Here is a 16996-nt window from a genome sequence, read left to right as displayed (position 1 = left end):
GTGCATGCACACACAGACACTCACAGCCACAGCCACCAACAAAACCAGAAAAACAGCAGGAAAGTGATGTGAAGTTGAGCTACTGTTTCCCATGAAATAGTTAATGCTTTAGCTGTGTTTTCCTTGTGCAGGATGTATCAATCACAGTAATAGGAAATGGGAGTTGAACCCTATTTGAACAGAACTCAAGGGTTTTGGCAGTGTTGTCTGACCAGTAGCTTCAAACTACAGACAAATGACTTTCAGTTTCTGGCCAAAGGTACAATATTAAAGAAATCATGTGCATAATTGTAGTTCTCTGATATATATAAAGGGCCCTGTTCACTTTTAAGCAAAGGTCATTTGCAGTGTGTGTTTGTGCAGTAAGATATAACTAAAAGCAAATTTTAATGACTGATTTAATGGCCCTTGGATGTAGACAGTAGGGATGCTGGAAATACAGAAAACCTTGGAAAAACTGTTTGGGGCAATCATCTTAGTGAAAGAGAATATGTGAATGAGTCCCAATATATAATACACAAATAGCATTCAATACACCAAAAAACTATTTTTTGGTGTCTCTCTCCAGGGCAGCCTACAGGAGTCAGAATAATCCCAGGTGAGATTAAGCAAGAAATGGGACAGGCTGAATAAAACAACATGAAGTGTTGAGTAAAGAGAGACTCATCAAGGCCAAATTTATCCTCAGATGTGTGTTAACATAATTCAGTTCAGGATGATCCTGACTTACTTGTTTTTGTAATTGTCAGGAGGCATTAAGTAGTGCTGCTCTGTGAGGAATGGAGCAATAGCATTGCAGCCAGCAGTACATTTAATTGTTCATAGGTGCAAAAAAAGGGAGTTGTCCTTTAGGTTATCATTTCTTTTACTTTAGCAGCACAGACTATGCCAGGATGTTTCAGGCAGAACATTTCTCTCTGCCATCACTGAAGAAATACAGACTGCCCAAGGAAAGCAACAACAATTGCTTCCTCAGGGAGAGTGAGTACTCCAGTTTCAAATGCATTAGATGAAATAACAGGTTAATTTATTTTAAATGAGCATCTTACTGTTTATTTGAAGAGGAGATGTAATTGCAATGGAAACCTCAACACTAGCAGAATTTATCAAGTCTTAGTCACTGAGGTGGAGTTTGTATTGTCTGTTTGGCTTTGGTTGGACTGACTAATTCCCAATGCAGACTGTGAAACCTTCCTCTTGGGTATCACCCTGTCCCACACCCATCAATAATTTTAAACTTCTTTTCTGGACCTTCACATCCATCCTTGAATTAAAACCTTTCCAGAAGAAGACTAAAACCAGGGTCCAGAATTCTAAATTGTCAAGTTCAGGTTGTACTTTTAAAATTCTTTTAGTAGATTCATTTAAATTTGAGACTAAATGGGATTTTCCCCAGGTTTAAATCCAGATGCAGATTTGAAAGACTGTCACAACTGAAGAGGGAGCTTGCTTGTGAATAGGAAGTCTGAACTTTGTATTTCTTTAAAAGTGACTCTTTCATCAAAAAGCTGGGCAAGGCAAGTAGACAAAAAAGAAATGGGTAAGAGAGCTTCAAAAAAATTAAATTTTCTGTTTCACAGCAGCAATTCCTAACACTTTGCTTTTATTTCTGCTTTTTACAAATGTTGTTGAATCAATTGTTCACATTACACCATGATATTGACAAAAAATGTTAACTGTAAGTATAATGCATTTGACATTATTTGGTTTCTAGTTCATATTTTTCTAGTTCACATGGTTAAGAGAAAACTTTAAACAATTTTAAAATAAATGTTAAAAAGTAAAACAGAGCCAGAAAACAGCCTGGCCCCAGAACCTCATTTTTTCTTTAATATCAGTGTAAGAACAGGTCTCACATGCAAAACATCAGAGTTAAGCTCAAATTCACTTATAAAAATAATGAACTTGATCAACCACTCCCATCAGTGTTATTTTCTAAAGACAGTACATCAGACCTGTAGACAGATAGGTGAAGAAACAAGTAAAGAAACTTCAGTCATTTCAAATACTCTGTTTATTGCCCATGAATCGAAAGAGGGGGCTATTGATAGTGTTTAGTATAAAACAACTATGAAACCCCTCCAAAGATGCAGGTGTGCAATGCAGATTGCTTTGAGCAGTGTTCAGCAATATCTGTCTGTCTGGGATCATAGTTCTTTGCCCAAGAACTGTTTATTCATTCTGATGCAACAGCAATTAGAAGTCATCCACACAGAAACTCTGAACGCCTTGAGAACAATTAAACTTGCAGTAGCACTGATAACCAACAGTAACTGTGAATATTTCCTTGATGAGATTCATAAGCCCATTTTGCCTGGATGCACTGATCTCTGGAATTAAATTCTGAGAGCTCACTGCCACTTAAGTTTGTGGATTATCAGACTGCCTATCTTGGACTTGAACTGAGGCAGCAGTACTCTTATCTAGTCAATGTAAGATCACAACTCTCAACTGTAGTCATGTACAAAGTACAGACTTAAAGGAAGCATTTTAACCACCTCAAAAAAGTTTACAATTCCAAGGGATGAGGAACAAGGAGGCATCAAAAATACATCACTTAGACTGGTAAACTGCTGCAGTATTTTGCAAGCATGTAAAAATTAAATTCCTCCTCTCCACCATGTGCCGACCCTGCTTCTATTCAGTGTCCTAAGTGGAGATAAGGGACTGGTTTTGCTTTGCTCATGCAGGAACAGGAACAGCAGGAGCCCTGTGTTGGCTTCTCAGGCAGCTGTAGTCTGGGAACCAAGATAAAGTTGTGTGATTAGAAGTGAATAACTGAGAGATTGACATGACTTTAGTCTGTCTTGCACTGTGAGGTGTTATGGCATCTGACAAAACTGAAGAAAAAAATTCCCTTGGAAAGACACTGTTGTGTTTGCTCTGTATTTCAGTAGAAGACAAGTTGCCAAAATCCTGCCATTCAAAATGGCCAAGATGAGAAATAGTCCAAAAGATGATGTAATAGGATACTTGGTGGTGAGCAGAGCTATTCATCACAACCTAGAGTCATGCTGCTCATTTATTAATTTATATAAAGGGAGTGGGAAATTGTACAAGGCATATCAAGGGAGAATCAGGCCCTTGGAGTCTTAAAGATCTATTTGGTGAAAAAGACACTCTGGAAGTTGTTTAATTGGCTTTTCCAGATATTAAATATATATGCTTTTTCAAGAGGAAACTAGTATCCGTGTTTATCACTTGTTAAGAATATGAAATATCATTACTCAAATCTTTAGTTTTTCTTGAACAGTAAGCAAATATTCTGTTGTAATGTGAGAGAAACTGCTTAATATTTTACCTCCTAAACCAGTAGGACACTTAAAAATAAATATTCAGTAGCTCTCTAATGAGATTGTTGAACTCTTTTGCTTAGTAAGAACTGATGTTCTGACACTGATGTTCTTTATAAAATATTCCCTGAACCTTCAACAGTTCTATGCATTGCACAGTGGCAGAACATAGTCCTAATAGATGAAATGGTTTGATTTAGACTTTTATTACTGCTGTTTCGAGGTGTGAACTCCTGCCTCCAACTAGCCATGATGCCAGTTTCTTTAGTTCCTACTGGATATTTCTGCAAATGGGAATTTTCATGCCTTTCACCACACTACTGCTTATGCTTCAGAGGACATCCAATTAACATCCCAAACATATTTCACCAGCCTTCTTTTAGCTCTCTTTCAACATCTTTTGCTATGATGTTACAGAAATACGGGGCAATGGTGAGGTCACTGGGATTTGTATTCCAGTTCTGCTAACCACTGTGATTGCACACATGCATTTCTTGCCTCTTCTCCAGATCATCACTGATATGGGGAAGGATGGTCACAGCCTTGTCCAGGGCCAGAGGATCTGATAGAGTGATGATGATGGGTGGAGGACTGTGCAAAAAATCTTGTGTTTGCAGTGAGAGGTGATTTATGTAACTCATCCTTTCCGGAGTGGATATACTTGGTGTGATACTTGAAAAGCTTGTTCCAGTCCGTAGTAAACTTTATCAGTGTAAGCACTGTTGAGATACACTTTTTTTTTGCTAAAAGTCTAAAGATCTTTGAGTGGCTTTTAACAGATACGAATGCTTTAGATTTGCAGTTAGAGTGACATAACATTATCTTTCAGAAAGCAAAAATAACAAGTCAAGCCGAGTAGTAGGTCTTCTATAATATTTGAGTGGGAGCTTTTTTATCAATGATGTAGCCTTGCCAAAACCAGAAGTATACTGGAGACCATGACCTTTGGAAAATAATGTTTAGTGACATTAATCTACATCTAATAGAGGGGTTTGTATCATCACTTCAGTTTATATCTGCATTATGTAGCACATAGGCTGTCACCTGCATTTATATAACATGAGACTGATTATTCCTTATCAGGCACAAAATGCAGACCTCAGGGAAGAGTTCATTTTGGCCCATTTCCAGGGGTATGTGTAACATGTTATGAGCAGAATATTGCTTTTAAGGCTATCGAGTGCAATTTGCACTCTTTTTCTCTTCAGTATGTCTTATGCTTGACAAGATAATTGCCCCCCATAACACACACACATCCTAAAACACATTCATTACAAAGCCATTGTATTGACATATAGATACAGATATCAGTGAAGGAATGTACTTGATATTCATTATATAGTGGGATATGTCTGGAGTATATCTTCATAAGTAAAAGAGAAGTTAGCAATTGTAATAAAGTGAAAATGAAGAAACTAAGTTGAGAACCTTGCATGTGTAAGTTTTCCACTTGTCAGAAAAACAGAATGCTCTATTTCACATAAATAACTTTTAAAGAGATGATAGTGGTCAGAGTTTATTTTTTACTGTAGAGTTCCTTTAAAGTTTGTGAATCTTCTAAGTCTTTTTGTTGTGAATATTCCAGATATTTTTTATTGTATATATTGCCTAAGCATGTGTACATATATATACATGCTTTGAGTGTGTAGCTTTATGGAACATACATACTGGAATCTTTTTTCTGAAGAGTTCATTGTTTATTATTATTTTAATTCTTTACCTTAGATATACAGAGAATTTGCAATAAAATATAGAATGTACTATATTTTTGAATATTTTTAAGTTACACAAGATATATTCATCATCATTACCAAGCCTGACTGAAACAATTTAGAAAATATGCAAAAAAAAATTTGAAACCAATTTTGTTAATTTGTTTCACATACATTCCTAGGGAGACTAAATCTGCACTAGCATTATGGTATTATGAAATACTATATGTATTTACTCTTTTGCTTTGGATGACTTCTTATTTTTGGCAGAGATTGTAGGCCATACCTTTATGACTGACTAGCAAAAAAAAAAAAAGAAAGGACTAGATGTCTTGTATTGGACCTTCCCATCCTTTTTTCTGAAAATTCTATGGAAGTCTTCATTTTCAAAGCATCTAACAGAACTTGCTGGTCTTTTGATGTGGTTGTATATAATTTTAACATTGTTAAACTATGATGGTCAGCTGTATATGGTGTGGTACTTCCTGTCTATTGCTTAAGCAATAGTTTTTATTGAGTTACATAATCAAAGAAGATCCCATTACAGCTACATCAAGATCTCACATTCCAGTTTGATGAGAGCAGTATATATGACAAATAACAGGGAAATCTGGTCATGCAGAAAGGAATCATTCCTCTTAACCTCTGTGGTGAATCGTGTGAGGTAAGCTGTGACCTGCTGTTCCTTTGGAAAGCAGTTTGCTTATATCCATTCATGAGAGTAAAAGTATATCCTGTGGGAAATATTATTTTACCTTATTTCCACTAAAGGTGGTTCAAGTAATGTGAAATAAACATATATCAAACAGAATTCTATGTGGAAGAATTACCAAAACTCATATTGTGTACTTTGGAGTGCAGATGGAAAGAAAGCTTCCTTCACAAAGGTCTTTGTTTGCCTGTGAAATGCACAGTATTCCTCTCTTTGGCAGCTATAGGAACTATACTTTTGCTCAGTGGCCTTGATTTGTAGCCGCAGCTAAAAGCAGCTCTGTTCAGTGAAGGTCATTTTTGTTCTCTCCTAAACCTAACACAACATGTATGAAATCAATGGCCCAACATACTCAAATTTTTTTTTATAGTGAGGAGTACCCAGCCAAGCAACATTTTTTCAGGCCTTGCGTTTGCAACACCAGCTGTGACAACAATGAGCGAGTGTGTTCTGACACTACTCTGCTTGCTTGGTGCTACTGAGTGACAAGACCATGGACAACCAGAGAGGGTTTCAAGGTTGCATTACATCAGTCCAGACAAAAAAAGTCTGGCTCAGCACAAAGTAAAAGTGAAAGATTGACATCCCTGCAGTGATTCAGGGCTCTGTTCTGTTCAAGTCCATATATAAAATAAAGACCAATGGAAACTTGCAGGGGAATAGACTTCGTTTCGGATGTTAATGGTGAAGTCTATCTTTAAAGTGACAGCTTTATAAAGACAAAGAATATTTAAGCACTTTTGGTTTCAACATTGGTATCCTTAAATAGCTGTTTCATTTGGCCAATACCCTAAAGCAAGATAGAGGGCTTTTTTGACTGTTTATGTGGATGTAGGTTCTGCTTTACTTCCTACATGTGCAATCAGGGGTATTTTCCAATGCACCCTCTTTCTGGTGGGCCTGCAGTTCATTGTCAGAGAGGTTGTGTGTTTTCTTCAATTTGAAATTTACTTATTCTAGCCATAAATACTTTTAAGTCTATCACTAATGTTTCTTTCCTACCCCCCAAAAAAATTTTGGTGTGTTAAAATCTGATTTTAAATTATATTATTTACAGAAATGTGAATCCATGATAACTCCAGTGAAGATGGGTTTGCATGAAAATAACTGAGAGTTTACACACTCAAATAAGTGGCATATAGAGTTTTACTTCCACAGACTATTGATGTGTATTAACTACTTGTGTATTGTCTACTTGTGTGCATTTAAATTGTTAAATTCAGTTTAGCTTAGCCTGGAAAGGATAAATTCCCAGAGCACTTTTGTAGTGAAATTTGGGGCAAGTGAGGAACATTGACTAGGTTTTTATTTTGCTAGCTAGAGTATCTTTCAGTTATAGCAAAAAAATTATTATGGATGTGTCCTGACAGCAAAGATGTGGGAATATACAAGAAGTTCAGTAATATGCTTTCTATTTGAGTGTTCAGCAGGGTTAGTTTTTTTTAGTGGGGCCAAATGTAAAAACTGGACAGTAACAATACAAAGGCAATGTTAAAATAAAATTGCATGTGCAAATTGCAGTAATTATACATTAAAATTAAGCTACGCTATAAATTTCTTTTTATACATGAAGATGCATGCATGAAGTTCAGAAAATCAGTCCAGAAAACTTAAAGCCCAAATGAAACACATGGATCAGTAAGTAAACAGACTGAAAATTCTGTTGAATATGATGTCATCTGTTTGCTGTAGGTCAGAAATAACTTCATACTGTTAATTATAGGTATTTATCATAGTTCATATGATTTTGTGGGGCCTTGTCAGTGATCAAAGGTGGTTCTTTGGACACCTGTCATCAAGTGAGTCAGTAATTGTAGAATAGCTTATTTACTGAATCTAATATGCCATTAAATAGACTTATTTTCCCCTTTCAGCAGTTAATGTTGTTGATAAAGGGACAGTTCTGTTTTAGTAAAGTTGATTTGTTGCAGTCAGGTACAATAATTATGTTCTCTTATACATACTATATGTTTGCTCATTAACACATAAAAGTTGTTATATTACAGCAATTTTAAAAGTCTTCACAGGTAAAAGGCATGGAGATGGGAATTAAAGTGAAATGTCCTGTGGAAACAGTTTAAAAAACAATAACAAATTAAAAAAAAAAAAAAAAAAAAGGCAGTGGAATTGCTATCATACGTGTTTTCAGTATGCCCAGACAGTCTCTTGAAATTGTTGTAAAAAAAATAAGCTGAAATTTAGTCCTCAGACAAAAATGCTGCGTTTGAGAGATGAGGTCTGCTTTTAGAAATCATAGTGAACATATGGAATAAAAAAATAGTAAGATTGGAACTGGAAGTGAAGTAAATAGTATTAGTATTAGACTATATGACAGGTGGGAACTTTTTTCCCCTGCTTCTCTGGGCCTGAAAGTTTATTTGTTCCAACCTTGCACCTGGATGCAACGTACTTTCTTTGAATCGACTTGTATTCTGCCTGGGAAAACCATTTCTGGAAAGAATGACCTCTCTGGGTTTTGCAGCTTGTTTGTGGGATAGATGTGTGCCAGTTCAGAGCCCTCTGTTCAGTGTTGACTAAGACCTTGAAGAGTTCTTCAGCCCCACTAGGGCACAGAAGAGCCTATTGAGACTGTCAGCCTTTTTTCCTGCTAGCTACTCTTTTTATTAGGCTGATAAACTCCTGAATTGTTGAAAAGCAGCTGCTCTGAGGAGGATTTAGCTAATTCTCAGGGCGCTTCTGGGTGTGTGGGAGATATATTTACGTCTGGACTATGAAGGTCCCTTGCATTGTTAGACCTAGGTGACCTCTTGCTAGATCAAAAAGAGGTTTTTGGAATGCAATTAAAATGCAGTGTTACTTTCTTTTAAAGCCCCGGTAACCCAATCAACAGTTCTCTTTCCCCATCTTTTTGTCAGTTCCTTTGCAGTTTCAGATTTTATTCCCATTTCAAGTTTGTGCCACAGTTTGGGTTTACCTTATTGGAAAATACCTCAGATAGTATTATTAAAACTCTCTTTTAAAAAAAGAAATAAAGGGGAAAAAAGTATCCTGTCTTTTAACAGCCAGTTCTGTGCAGGTTCAAGCTATTAATTTTCACATATTGCTCAAGTAAGCAGAAATATGTGCATTTGATTTTTTCCCTAATAATCTCAGATGTAGTTGTGTTGTAATGTAGTACACAATTCATATTGATTAACAGGTCTGTAAGCAAGATATGCATTCTATAGACACATTCCAATGTGAAGCATGAAATCGAACTGTAAATAATTATGTTTTTTAAAAGGGTGGGTTTTTTTCAGTTCCATGGCAAAATTTGTATTTACTGAAACAAAGGTTTGATTAAAACTAAAAACAAATTTACATTTGCAGGAATTTCAGCACTGTTGTTTGCAATTTGTTATATGCCTTTACCTGGCATGCTATTTCACCCTTCATGACACACATCAATACCTTCTTTATGTCTGGCTATTACCACTCATTTAAAAATCTATTTTACATGATTCTTTCAGCCAAAAATGGACCGTAATGACATAGAATAGAGCCTGTGCTTCATAAATTCTCCAGGAATCAATACTTTGGCTGGGAATTTGTCAGTCTCACAAAGCTATGCATCATTAAACTTTACTATTATTACAGTGGACTCTGCTTCAAAGTTCACTACCTAGCTGATATTGAATGAACCCATTTAAATCAAGGAAAAGATATGAGACACAAATGCTTCTGTACTGACATGTATTTATCCAGATAATGTTTAATTTATTAAATAGAAGTATCTCTTAAACTACTTATTGGTTTATGGGCAAAGTTCAGCAATGTCATCATTAAAGATTATATACTGATTACAAGTTATTGGCAAATGACTTTAAAATTAATCCATTCAGATTATTTAAAATATGACATATTCTGCCCAAAGGATCTTATGCATTGATCACACAACATTGAATTTGTGAGTATAAACATCCAATTGAATTCAGAATCCGTATCCAGTCAAACCACATTATCAGGAGAGTTTATTACTATTAAATACAAACAGGGGTTTTTTTTTTCACTCTACCTATTTGTAGTGCGGGGTTTCTTGTCAAAAATGCAGGTATTTGTGCAAACAAAAATATTTATTACACACTATTAATCATGTGGTATGCATCAGTATTTTGTGTGAAGTATTTTAGCTCCCTTACCAAACAACAAGGATTTTTACATGGCTCCCAGACAGAATAATGAATAAACAATGAAATTCAGGAGTTTATGGATGACACTTGGGAGAACAACTGTTTATTTCTACTTCTCGAGATTAATCTTGAAAATAGAAAACATACCCACAAATCAGGATTAACTTACAGAAGGGTTATAAGCAGAATAAAAGCTAAATTCGAAAGAAGATTATTTGTATGCAGTAAATGAAACAGACTGTATATACTGTCTGCCTCACACACTTGATTGACCAAGATTTGAGAGCTATCATACCCCTCAGGATAGCCTTCCTCAGCTCTTCCACAGCTCCAGGGCTTGGGCCAAATAACATCCAGCTCATCTGAGAGTGTTTGAGCTGACACCCGTGGACATCATAGTGTGCGAGTACTTGAGAAAATATTTAGGATCAGGCTTAACCAAGTATTTTCTCAAGTACAAGGATCAGGATTAACTGAATTGGTTCAAGGGCCTCTTGGTTCCTCCTGCCTCAAAGAAATGTGGATGTATGTAAGGCTCCAGTGAAATCAAAATCTTCTAAAAATGCAAGTATTTTTGTTAGTCCCTTGAGAAGTCACCTGCAGAAAGATAAAGGACAAAATCAATGGTTTGTTGGCAGGCACACACACAGGCACATGCCCTCTCTATCCTCTCCTTGGGGCTGCCACACCTGCATGTCTGCTGCGTCAGCATCATCTCTCACACTCGGGAGATCAAAAAAGGAGAAAACAAAAAGGGTCATTAGTTAAGAGGCGCAGGTGTGAGGAGACTTTCTAAACCCTAGACTTTGTGCACCTGCTCTGGGGAGCATTGCTGAGAACTGGGGCAGGTGTACTAACCTCCAAGCCTTACCAGGCTTGCAGGGATTGCTGGCTATGGATACTGAGTTTTGTGGTGTGCAAGAGAAAATGCTGCTCTCGCTGCTCCTTTGTGGTGTGATCCAGTGCATTCACAGTCCAGGGCAAATTATGGCACTGTGATTTCTTGCACAGCTGTAAATGATGTGCAAAATAAGCTCTTGTTTAAAGCTAGAACAAATTCTGCATGTCTCACATCAACTGTAAAGTCTGCATTTTAAAAGGTGCACTCATGCTTTGACTACCTTCTGCATTTTTCTTCTAAGTCATAAATACTGAAAAGACCACAATTACACAAGTAGGCTGGAATATTGCATTCAAGTTTACCAGGCTTCCCTCAGATGTTAGTGTCAGTTATTTTTCTTACACACTTCTTCCAGAGTCGGTTGAGTTACTCAGTTGTTTCCTTGTGTTTTGGTGGTGTCTTAAAGGTATAAACAAGATCAGGTTTATCATTCTAGACCCAAGCTTATGTGAGGGCTTAGTTAGGTGCCAAAGTAACTGTGATGGGATCAGTGTTCCAGTGCTAAAGATGCTGTTTGGAAATCATTAATGCCCCACTAAAATCTACAGTGTTTTCACTTCATTTGAAGCATTCTCACAGCTGAAAACCAGACATATCTCCAGTCCATGCACTTTCTTTTGATATATCTCGACACAAAATATCTGTTACACAGTTTTCTCATCACAGAGGAGAATACTTGAACTAAATGTAATTAATACAATAGGAGTTACAAGTAAGACAGAGTAGAGAATGATATAAAAAGAGCATGACTTACAAAACGGGGATACATGTGGCATGGCTGATAGAGGATCCCTAAGGTTTTAGAGAAACTATTCAGCTTTTCACTAGTATTGAGGACTTCCTCAGGGACTGCAGCTACATGGAACTAGAAAGATAAACTTACCCTTTCACACACAATCCCATTCAAAATCTTTCACAGCATTTCCAAGTCAAAGGATGTGATAGAGATGCAACTGCTGTGTGCATTATTGTCTTAGTATTCTTTCATTTATAACACATATTTACATGACTGGCATTTCAAATATAAAAGTCAATCCAAGGCCTCTATCCTTGGCATCTTGCAACCTAATCTAATCAGCACAAATCACATCTGAAGCAAAGCTACTATTAACATGTATAGCTCTATGGGGGGAAAAAAAGTGTGAAAACAAAAGTTTCTCCAGGAAATGTTTTTTGCTTTGATTTCTGTTAGCCTAATTGCTTCAGTACCACTGGCTGCTCTTAAGCAATGATAAGGCATGGGAAGGGAGGATAAGAAAACTTAAGGAAGAAAATGAGGAGTTAATGGAAGGGGTATGAGGTTATTGGATGCACTAGGGAAATGGGGAGAAGGGTTGACTGCTTGAGGCAGAGGCAGCAGCATGGAAGAGAATGTATGAAGTTGCAAAGAGACAAAAGAAGCCCAGCACAGGGCAGAGTCTGCAGAGTGGATGTAGAGTTTCTGGGGAAGCCAGAAAGGAGATGCACATGGATTAGAATCCTTACAGGGATCCCTGAATGTGAACAGCAAAAATTGCTGGCTCTTCTAAAAAAACAGAAAGGTCTTTTGTAAGGCTCAGTGGTGATGTTTTGAGCTGAGAGTGCAAGAAAAGGCTTTGCTAGCTTGAGACATACAGAAGTTTGTAGGACAGATTCTTCCCCCGAAGCACCTGTGTAAATGGCGCACAACTATTGCTACAGGCTTTAGGTTGAAACAGCAGATGTGTCTTTTGTATCCTCCTTTTGAGTCTAAGACTTTGTGACACATTCTGAATCCACGTGGGGCCAAGCCAAAAGAAACATCCCTGCTGTCCCTCCCAGAGCCTACTCACCCACTTGGGCTTTAGCTGCCTAAGAGATGCAACCTTTCAAACGTACTGTGGAGGTCATCTTTTTATGCATGAAGTACAATCCTGACCCATTTGAACATTACCAGGGAGGTTCCCACAGATGTGGTGAAGCAAGAGATTCATCAAGGCTGCCAGTGGCTACCAGCCATCCCAGTGTTTTGATGTGTTTTCTCTTTAATACTACTACATAGGGGGTTGCTAGTGTACTTCTCACTGACTCCAGCATGTCTGGTTTTAGCTTTCTGCATGTATTGAAGTAGGCAGTCCTACTACTGTTGCTTTAGTCTTTCAAGGTTGAGAATTAGGAGTAATTTTTTTTAATACTCTGCCTAACAATGTGTTGACATTTGAGGAACATCTACTGTATTTTGAGCAAAAATATTCTTATGAGAAATTCCTATTGGACTGCATGAAGAATATTTTTAAATAGAATTTTCTCTATTAAATGCTCTACTATGCTTTAAAATTCCATATACTTGCTATAACTTTATTTTATTTTATTTTGGTTTGGTTTTTTTGGAGTAATTTTTGCCCAATTATATTTACAGCCCATTGGTTTTCTTCTGTGAGATACTTGGTTCTTAGGATTGAAGCACCTGTTTTTATGACAATTCCAATTCTCTTTGCTTTTTTTGGGGTTCAAAGCACTAAAATTTAGAGGGATTTATAGATACTGCATTCTTTATGCAAACAGCTCAGAATTTATAAATTCTTTCTGAGGTGTCATTCAGTAAATAAGCAGTTTTTTTCCTTAAAATTCATTAAGAGCAAACGGCTGGTGGGAACAGTTTCTTCTCTAAATTCATAGAACTTGAAGTTCTTTCAATGATGCCTTTATCGTCCTTGCAGAGTTCAACGATTACACATTTGACTTCAATTTACAAAAGCTTACCACTGGGGTAAAGGTAATATATTTGGTGTTTTGATATAATCTATTTCGTGAGCATTACTGTCAATATCTATAAACTTCTTTCAATACACCACACGAATGTTAACATTTTCCTTATGACTATTATTACCTCCTAAGCAGCAAGGATGTTCAGGAGGGAAGAGGGAGAGAGATGTTTCGGATCATTTGCCAGCTACAACCCAGAGGACTACAGATGCTACTAGTCTTATTTTTATACTTATTGTAAAATTAAATGTTGACATAAAGTCTGGGGGATTTGCATTAATACAACAACGTCATTATTAAACAGCTGGGATCCTTGAATTTTTCCAAACTAATTCCAGGGGAAAAAAAAAAAAGAGAGCAGAGCTCAAGTGATAGAATGGAATGAATAGTGCCTCTTGTTTTCTCAAGAAATTATTCTGTACTCTTGAAAAATTATCAACAGCGGTAACTTCAGTGCTTCTTTCACTTAATACTTTTTTCATTATTCACATGAAGTCTGTAAAGTCGTGTAACATGCACACTGAGCTCCTTTTTGCTATACCAGGTGCCAATTTTATTGCAGAATATAAATGTGTCCTATACAGAGGCCCATTTTTCTCCTCAGACCATAATGAGATATGTTTTTGTTGTTTTAAATAGCGTTGGTTGTATTAAAACATCTGGTTACAGAGAAGGGTTGTATTAAGCAAAGGGTTATGCCTGTCTCTCCTGGCATATTCAGGACACAAGGTCAAATTTTGCATTAAATGGGTGAATGAAGGGTGAGACGTCAAGACAGGTGTCCCTGGCTGTGCTGTCAAATATTTAAAACCTAACATCTGCTGGCAAACCCCAGCCAAACCCAGTGATGGCCCAGAGCTGGGTAGTCAGTGTATGTGCTAACTCCTTTCCCACATAACTGCTGTGTCCTTTAAACATCAATCCATAACCTTAGCTGCCCTGCTCTGGTGGAGACGCTGGGCCCTGGGGAGCTGCAATGCAAAGAACTTTTGCTCTCCTTAGAGATGGTGACTCTTGCCAAAGGCTCAGCACTCTCACTGCTTGAAGAGAGCTGCATCAGCCCTTGTGCCTCACTTTTGTGGTCTGTCTACTCACCACAATAAGCCACAGTGCGTGAGCGAACGCGTATGTATTAAAAGCATGTACACTCATTGACTGAAATTCAGAAAGACTAGCAAACATCCTTTCATCCAGGCTGAAGATAATATATAATTATCTTTTTTATGCTACTTCATGCCACCCAAATTGTGGTTGCATCAGTGTAGGTAGTTTCATTAACTCCTGAAAGAGTCCTGTTGAATTCCTTCCTTTTTCAGTAAGTGGGCCACTCAAGGGTCAGTATAAGTGAGAAGCCCAAGACAGGTGCTACGAATTGTAGAGCCAACTATTAGAAATAGAAGCTCCTCTGTCCTGGAGCAGTGGCAGATTGATGTTCACAGCTGTTCCTAATGTTATCAAACATTCTTGCCACTAGCACACACCTTATTCAGTAAGTGCTGCTAAGAGAATATGGATAATAAATGGTTCTACTTGTCAGCAAGGCATCTTTAGCTAACATTAGTAGCCACATTTTGAATTTTCCATAATGAAAGATTTGTCAAGGGCAAGTTTGCTTCAAGTCCTTTCTCAATTTTCAAACCTATATTTCTTAGTTTACTAAAATGGCAAAGAATGCCAAATTGCTATTCAAAAGTCCCAAAGGACTGACAAGAAGCAGTGTATTAATTTTTTTTTTGTCTGTCTGTTGTCAGTCTTTCTTTCAAGCATGGAATTTCAGCATTAAGATTTGGAAAGCAAGGTCTTCTCATCACAGCTTGCTGAATTCCAATGAAGACTTTGCAACTTGTCAGTAAAGCTTCCAAAGCGTTGCAGGCAAGGGAGCACAATGCATCAACATATTTCTAAATTTCATTCACTCCCATCTTTGCAGTTCTTAGGAAAATGGAAAGTATGTCCAAATTCTTGTCATATCCCTTTACACCTATTCTGTATGTCTTCTTGTCCTGATTAATCAGCCAAGAAAGGGAACAAAAGCTAATGCTGCTCACTCACTTGTTCCAGCTGTCCAAACTAAAGGCTGTACATTGAGCCAGGCTATTTCCTCACATCCATTTTTTCTTTATGTGTAACTGTGTAGAAAGAAGGAAGGAAGGAAGGAAGGAAGGAAGGAAGGAAGGAAGGAAGGAAAGAAGGAAGGAAGGAAGGAAGGACAGACAAACCTGGCCTTTGTAGCAGCCCTCTTCTCCCTTCCCCACATAAGCCCTGTTCTATAGCTGGTTAGGACAGCTAGCAAGCCAGATAAGGAGAAAAAACTGAGTAACTGCAAGAATGTAGCTATTGTGGAGCAAAGGAAAGGAAAGGGAGGGATTATTTTTGTCTTAGCCATGTAAAAGTTGCCTTGCTATGTTAATTATACAGGTAGAAGTGACCACTCTTTGTAACACAGAGTGTAGAATATCCCTGAACTGATCCCTCCTTAACTGCAACAAATCTTTCAGAAACCCGTGATCTTTTATTTCCAGAGTTTCAGGCTTGGAAAATACACTGCTATTACATGTTATGCCTTATTCATGACTGCACTGAAAAGTTCAATCTTGCTTTTAGGGTCTAGGAGACATATTTATCCCCTTTAGTGCTACAGAGAGCCTTTAATAAAGCAAATGCTTTTCTTCCACTGAGCAGAAGGAAAAAAGGAATGACTGGAAAAGGCCTTAGTGAATTGGGGCATGGTTCTAGGGAGGTCTCCAAGCTTCAGTAAGCAGAGCTGAGGAAAGCTGGAACAAGGTTGATCTAATGAGTGCATCATGACCCAATGAATCAATTGGTCGTTCCAGCTGTGCTTTGCCTCTCCAGCTTATTTAAACTGATTTGTTCTGCCAGTTTATTGGTACAACTGAGTGATTTTTCAGAACCCATCGCTGTTGTTTAGACTCCCCACAATTTCTCCCTAATTATGTCATCGTGTCTCTGCAGTCATCTTTACAGTTTTAGCCCCAGCACGACTGTGTTTGTCCCCTTTCCTATGGTGCAAAGTGGTCAGGCCCCTATTCACAGCAATTTGCATCACTGATTGCAAAACTGGAGGGTTTAAGTTAAAGACCAAGCTGAATTTTATTGAGGGTGGTTACTTAACAAGTGACAGTTTTCTGAGTGCTGATAGTCTGCCTCTGTTCAGCAAATCTTTTGGGCAAGACACCTACTGTAGAAATGAACTTTCTTGTTGGGAAAGAATTTGAGAACATTTTATCATAAAAACTGCTTTGCTTCACCCTTGGGATATGCGGAAATAGCAAGGATGTATAACAGAGAAAGACCTTGCTGTGGGACTCTTTAAACTCAGGCTGAGCTAAGCTGTGAGTTCAGATGTAGATGCCAATCACTTGAGCTGGCTGTGCAATATAAACATACTGGGAAATATAGCACAAGTGCTAAAGCACGTCCCAGTCTCTTTCTGAAGGCTACATTTTCCACTAACTTCCAGTAAGATTTTGTTATAGCCGTGTGCTTGTTGAAAGCTAAACAAA

At 37.5% G+C, this 16996-nt stretch overlaps 1 protein-coding gene across 17 annotated transcripts in view; it reads left to right on the top strand.

Moving 5' to 3' along the window:
* Positions 1 to 16996, top strand: part of ADGRL2 (adhesion G protein-coupled receptor L2) — a 384708-nt gene that overhangs the window by 111857 nt on the left and 255855 nt on the right. The gene's annotated exons all lie outside the window — the stretch shown is intronic.

Source organism: Corvus kubaryi, unplaced genomic scaffold, assembly GCF_017639235.1.
Source record: "Corvus kubaryi isolate FWS band 111438036 unplaced genomic scaffold, C.kubaryi_AGA036_p1.0 37334, whole genome shotgun sequence".
NCBI lineage: Eukaryota > Metazoa > Chordata > Aves > Passeriformes > Corvidae > Corvus > Corvus kubaryi.
This window is presented reverse-complemented; position numbering and strand designations above follow the sequence as displayed.